The following is a 7,566-nucleotide window of genomic DNA, read 5'->3' as shown; positions in this document are numbered from 1 at the left end:
CATATCTTTCATAGGTTGTGTGCTAATAAGTCCTGATGCATCCTTGACAAGTTGTAACAGACTTTATCCTGCCTGTTTTTACAGTTGGAATAGCCCACGTGTGTATTTTAGCTCTTGAAACATATTCGATCCTCAGCTAGCCAATATGAAACGAATGTGGTGCCTCTGTTGTGAAATATTAACTATACACGATGCACCTTCTAGCTGAGGTGACGAGTGGCAGTAAAGCAGGAGATATACTTATAATTGTTCACATACTTGTCTGTGCACTACGTGTGTTACTGGAGGATACTTCTGGAGGGCGCACCAGAGAGCTCAGGCCGGATGCAGCTACCGTATGTGCGGGATGTAAACAACAGACATGGTGACACTTGAGGAGGTTACTGTTAGGTTCATTCTGAGGTCAGAAACGGCTCCAGCTTTCGTGTGTTCGGTGGACAGAACTCATCGTCTGCACCGTCCCCGCTCTGTCTCTCCAACATGTTCCTCCGTGCACGGACGTAACGGCCCCGGACTTGTTTCCGTTTAGTTTTGCAGGTTTCCACGTCGACAGAACTTACCTGTCTCCAGCTGTTTTGACAGGCATGTTTGTCTCTGTGCAGGGGCAACGACACATCGTACAGATGTGGATAATTGTGGACTTGGTCTATCAGCTTGTCTTTAGGACTTTCTGCCATTGTTGTCCCTGCTGCTGTGTTGACCCTGTCACATCCTGTCTGCCTCTGCACTGCCCCTACTGCTCATGTGCATACTGCATCTCGCGTCTGCATTGTGTTAATTTTTGAGGACGTGCACAGGGAACGCGTGGCGGCCATCATGCACACGCGCAAGTTAAAAGCAAGTATATCTCCGGCTTAACAAAATTGCAAATAGACACAGATGTGAGTAGAGAGTATTTCTCTGTGGGTTACTTGTTCTCAAATCACATTTTAGAACCACATTTAAGGTTACGCAGGTGTTGAGATCTGATGATGGTTCTGTTTCCGCCGACAGCTCAATAACGTTTGTAAATCTAGACTGGAATACGAGTGGACACCTGAAATGTGGACCCACAAAGACGAAAAACACAACAAAAAACATTTTTGCAAACAAGATCAAAACCAGATCGTTTTGACGCTTTGACATCTGTTGAAAACATTTTTAATGTGTGTGATTATAGCTCGACCACTTTAAACAGATAAGTGCAAAAAACAAGACAGTTCAACAAAAGAAGAGAAGCGTGAAAATACAGAGAACAAATTCAAGTAACTGGTAAACATTTGGTCTCAGAGAAATGCTGAGTAAATTAAAGCCACTGAGTAAAACTGGATTGTTTGTAAGCGTCAGCCTTCTGACACTTTCTGATGTTGCGTGCAGAGAAGAGAGATGCTTTAAGAGGTTGTTTGGCATCAAAAGTAGGATCTGCAACACATACAAGGTAAGTCACTCCTGTCCTGTCTCCCTCTACACTTGGATTCTGTTTGCTTGTTAGTTTCATACAGTGCAGTTCTGCATATTTTACCAGAGCACGTCATGCACACACAGTGGAGCTGCAGAAACTCAATATTTGTCACGTCTGCTGATCTACAGTTTTGCTGCAGGGAAACTCTCGCTGCTCCGCCTCTTCAGGAAGCAGTGCTGCACCTCACGAGGAGGAGGAGGAGGAGGAGGAGAAGGAGGAGGGTGAGATGTAGAAGAGTTCAGAGGTAAAGATTTAAAACTGAACACTGATTTAAAGGTGATGTAGAAGGCGTGTGTGAGGAGGGACGGCCACTGCAAACACAGAATGCATGCAGTCTAATGCACACACACTCTACATTTCTGCTGTAGCTCCTCTCTGTGGATCAACATCCGTACACACACACACGACAGACTTAATCGCACACACTCTACATTTGCAGCTACAACTGCAACAATATATTAGTAAGTCTCTTGAAAGTCATTATCGCCAACTGTTTATTTTAACTTAATTTGTATTTAGTTTACATCCAACAACAATACAATGTTTTCATGTTCATACTATTTGTTTTTTCAGCTGTCTTTAGCAGTTTTAATCTGAGGCGGTATTAATGCAGTGTAGAGAGAGAATTTAAAAGGTAGGATGCTTTAATAAATCTCGGACAGACCTCCATCATTTAGCAAAGGGTGATTTTTGGAGCCTTGATAAGTATGTGATGAGTTCCATCTGATAGAGGTCCCATACTTTTTGAATCCATGTATAGTCAGCTGGAGGCTCTGGTTTCAGCCATCTAACATTTATACACTTCAAGGCTGCTGTAAGTGAAATATTCACGTCCCCAGCTGTTTGGATAAATGAGTAAATGTCATTTTCCGAGCCAAAACATTTTCTGGTTTCAGCTTCTTAAAGGTGAAGATTTGCTGCTTTTCTGAGTCAGACACGATAAAGAGTCATTTGGCTGTGGGCTGTTTGTAAGACAAATGATGCCATTTAAAGATGTCAGATTGTGATGAGCATTTAATGACAGAAAAATTGATTCATTTAAATGAAATATGAATCAGTTTTTGTCCTACTTAAAGCAAACACTAAAACATAAATACTTCATGTATCTCCGGTGGGGATTTTGTGTGTTGCAGTTTCTCAGACTAGAAGAATAAAGAAATAAGGAAAGAGTATAACTATGTTATTTCTTCCACTTGCCCTTCCCTTCATCTCCTCCTGCTGTTTCTCCTCACATAGCTTTAACGTTCTGCTCTCTGCCATCACTCTCTAATTGAAAATGCACCTCTCTGCTCCTATAATATTCCTGCAGGGGACTCAGACCACGCAAACATACACGCGCACACACTATGGAGCTGGAGCGTGGTGTGGTGGTTTTTCCACCCCGGTGTTTACCTGGGAACAGAGCGCGTCCTCGCTCGGTTAATGTCCTTTTTTCCTGTTGGCACGAGCAGCTGACAGAGTATAAATATAAATATATAGACTACACACACACACACACACACACACACACACACACACACACACTGAGGCAGCAGGCCGTAAATCACACAGACCTGCTCGGACCGCAGCTATATGACAAACACACGAGCCTGCAGTGATACCGGTGCCGTAATGGGTCAGTTTTAGTGTGAAAGCGACACCGTCACTGAACCGTTTTACGCGCGCGAGTTAAAACTTTAATAGATCCGTATTAAATGTGACTTTTTAAAGAAACGCTGCCTCATGGAAACAGCTACATTCCGACTAGAAAAGGAAAACTAAATATTAATAACTCTGTCACTTACAGTGACGCTGTCCGTGCAGTGTAGGAAACCGTAAACTAAAGCCTCTTAACCTGCGCACATTAAAGCCTCGTGAGCGCAAAACACACTTTGGTGTGACGATAATTACCTCAGCCAATCACATGTCATAGTTTAGAGCGTTATTATTATTATATAAAACGCTGTAATCTGAATTTAGGATTTATTTTGTATTTAAATTTTTTTTTGTACATTTTGCACGAGACTCACTGTGAAAACATGAACAACGGAAAATGTGATGATGAGGTGGCACTCTCCAGATTATTATCCATTACAATAATAGATATTAAAAGAGAGAAAAAAAGGGAGAAAGTTATAAAGAGAAGGGGTTTTATTATTGATTAATGAGAATAATTACTAAATATAGCCTATAATAAAATGGTGTATATAGAATATTGGAATTTTCTCTCTTTTTTGATGTGTTGATGTATAAGAATCCTTTATAATCCTAAATGATCCCGAGATCAATCTGTCTTCGTTATTTTAGAACTGGAAATTATTTAGTCGAAGTTAATTATTGTTTCAGGTATTTCAGCGAAGATGTTTAGTGTCTAAATCCCGTTAAGAACATTATTTAATTTCACTTAATACGAGTAAAACACACTAAAGGCACGAGTGTCTTACAGCCTATTAGTTTTTTAGTAAGGTGAGCCGTTTACTTTCCAATATTTGGAATAAAAGTGTACAGACAAACGCAGCAGATGCTGTATTTATACTTTTATAATGACATCCGTCAAGATGATGATTGTATTCGACGCCAAAAACAAATGAAATGCGCGTAATGGACATTTGTAGACAAAAACAAAGATCAGTGTTTGATACGAATTGTTTTCGTTCCTTTTGCAACGTCGACTTCGAATTATAACCTACAAACAGGCTTCTTTATGTCTTCGTGAAAAACACTTTTTTTATATATATACTGTATATATTTTTAAAGAAAATTCGTCCGGCGATGAACGAAACATCTGTTCTTTCTTGTCATTACGCACAAAGATCATTACGCACAAAAACGTATTTCCTTTATTAGATTAAATAAGGATTAACGCAGCGTCTTCATTAGTCACGCACGCTTTGGACTTTTAATTAAACGGTCACATTTTTACCTCTGACATCTCGTCATTTGTCATTGTTCATCAAACTTGAGTAGGAATGATCATTAAACGCGCAGTTTAACGCTCCCGCCATCATCCCGGATGAACTGGATGCTGCTGATTTAGTATTTTACGCCTGAAATGTAGCTTCAGGGACACGTGAGGATCGTGCACACGGGCCTCACACCGACCATTCGTCTTCCTTATATCTTAAACCTTTTCAGCGTGAGCGGCTCGTGCAGTTGCTCTAGGCCTTCACATAGCCTATTCAGATCTCTCAGTCCTGCGCGGGGAGCCTCAGTCTCTGACCCGGGGTGGAAGGTGCTGAAACAACCCGGGAGCTGCTGTCAGTGTGGATGCTTTACTGCTTTCTGCGTGCTCCATCCCCGGGGTCAGACGGGGTCAAACGCTTTCTTTCCCTAATTGAATATTAATGACACGTTTGACCGTTTCCGCCCACCGTAACACGTGTCAGTCTGGCAGGATGAAGTGAGAAAACAAAGGTTTCTCAGAGAGATTTGGGGTTTATGAGTCTGTGTTTTGCGCACAGACTCTGAGAATCCCACAGTTTGGTTAAAGACGGAAAACCAAACAGCGAGGATAGCGTGTTTGAGGAGTCATAATGTAAAAATGACTACCAGATGAATCCAGAAAGTGTTCGAGAGAAAATATTTGGATGCAACCAACCTTATAAAAATGTTCCATAAAAACCTCAGGAGATTTTTTTTTATCAGATAAAGTTTAAAAAAAGAGAAATAAGCGGTTCAGATGTGGCCCTCGTGCTCCAGGTTCTGGTCCCTGAGAGGGAGGATCTAAACAGCAAACAGTTGGTTTTAGGTTTTACTGCTCGTGTTTAACGAGTTTCCTCCCACAGGGATTTAAACCCACCCTCACGATATTTACTCTGCCACAACTTTACGCGCCAACATTTACCCGAGCCGAAATATATATAAAGTAGGTTGTATTTTTATTTTATTATTGTGACAATTCGAGTTAAAATTGTGTAAAAGAGTGGCTTTTTTATTGTGTATGCCTTATCACCTTTAAGCTCCGTTCCAACAGCCTCAGCGCGTAAATGATTTTCATCAAAGTGTCAGAAACGCACACAACAGGCCCGTCCGTGGATCTGTATTCATGTCATGTTGGTTACCTGTAGAAGCTGCTCATAATGAAAAGTCACCTCCTGTAGTTTTTCCGTAAAGTGACGTAACGTGCTAAACGTTAAATTTACGTGACACAAAACGCTTTTGATACTTATGTAGGTTATTTACCTTTCAGGTAAATATTTCATCATGGGGACTACGTTTAGTTTTTCACACAGCCTACGTTAAAATTTGAATGTCAGATGTCTCCTCATTTGTTGTGATGTTCTGGATGTTTTGCTCATTATAATCCAGGATAATCCACAGTCTGAACATAATCATAAGAAGACAAATGCACAGACCATCGGTGACCTTTTTGAACGCCTCCACGAGCCGCAGGTTGACTCCAGGCCTGATCCGCGCGCACAGCGTCTTCTCCTCGGACGGATCAAACCAGCAGCATCCTCAGCTCCGTTTTTTTTCCTGCATGAACGTTTCGTTTCGGCGCCGCTGACAGGAAATGTGTGACTTGTTTTCTTCCCGCGCTCGAAAACTCTTCCTCCGGTCTGTGGGTCTGAACACAAGGCCTGCAGACAACACGCAGCAAACTGACTCTTATTTTCTAAAGCGAGATTTGATTTTTGGTAACCGATTATCTTAAAAAAAATTGACCAAAAACTTGAATTATGGTAACTTTTATTATTATTATTATTATTATTATTATTATTGTTATTTATGTTGCTCCAATAATTATTTAATAAACGTCATAATATTCTGTATTAGTTAGTCGAAGACTTCTATATTTTACTTTTTAATTAACTTTTCTTATTTGATCTTAAATCAAATAATTTATTTTCTTGTGTGGGAAAAAATCTGATAAAATATCAATTAATCGAATAATTGTCATTAATCTGAGAGTTGCATGAGATTAAAGCTAATTATTCAGATTATTATTGTTTTTTTTATTCCGCATCATTTTGCTAACATGACTGACAGAATAAGTAGATAAGGGGGCGTTCATACAAGCCTTTATTTGAAACTTTAAATGAGCTTCTCCTACATTCACCAGTTTATCCTCCATAATATATTCTTACCCTCAGTTACCGACCTGCAGACCCGCAGAAACACGCGCACAACAAGCCGAGCAGAAACCATTTCCCCCGCTAATCTTCTCGTTCCTTCCCTGTGCCCACCTGTCCCCTCTGCAGCTCCGCTCCGCTCCTCAGCTGTCCGGGAAACAATGGAGCTGTAAATGTGACTTTTCCTACAATCCCGCGTAATGATGCAGTCAGGAGTTCACACGCACGCGGTGAAAAGACAGAAGATATTACAATGACTCTGGGATGCTCGCCATGAGGTGAGGGAGGCCGCACGCGAGGCCCTCCACGCATTCTCATGCCAGGTCGTCAAATACAGACGCTGGTGGATCAACCAACATTCAGAGGAGAAGTGAAGTGAAGCTGCAGGATGTTGATGTCAAAGAGGAGAGGCAACAGAGCTGGTAAGGTCAATCAATAAATACTTTTACTCTGTTTGTCTTTATTTTTCTGTTTGCAGGGACATGCGCGTGAGGCAAACACAGGTAAATTAGGGGGAAAGATAATAAGTTGATATTTTTTACATAAGCTATATTATGGACTCAGTTGATCAGACTGCTGCACTCCGGATGACGGCTCCTCTTCAGGGCGCGCGTTTACCTCCTCTACCATTGGACAAAACACTTTGTCTCACTCTCTTTCCTCACTTCTCATTGGCTGTTCGGGTTTGACAGCGCGCACGAGCACCGCCCCTCTGTCCCTGGAAAAAAAAACTCCTCCAGAAGTGAGTATCAATCAGCGAGAAGTTGGGGGGACAGAAAGAGAAAAAGAAAGACGCGGAGTGGAAGGACGGAGAGACGCGCAAAGCGGCACACCGCATCCAAACTATCAATCCTCCCGGACTCGAGCTCACGCGCAGCCAGGATGGCACTGTCCGCCCTCCAAAGTTTGACGCGGCGTTTCTAGTCTCAGTTGGGATTACTTTGGACACTTGGTGAGTTTTTGTCCCGCTGTAAACACTGACGTGTGCATTTTGTTCCTGTTTCGATCACTGCGTTGGACGGACGGAGAGGGTTTTTGACCGCGTCCTCCCCCCCTTGGGTGGATTTGAGAGAA

Source organism: Semicossyphus pulcher, unplaced genomic scaffold, assembly GCF_022749685.1.
Source record: "Semicossyphus pulcher isolate SPU_LCO1_2020_fin unplaced genomic scaffold, fSemPul1.0.p SCAF_15, whole genome shotgun sequence".
In the NCBI taxonomy this organism is placed as follows: domain Eukaryota; kingdom Metazoa; phylum Chordata; class Actinopteri; order Labriformes; family Labridae; genus Semicossyphus; species Semicossyphus pulcher.
Note: the sequence above shows the minus strand (reverse complement) of the source record.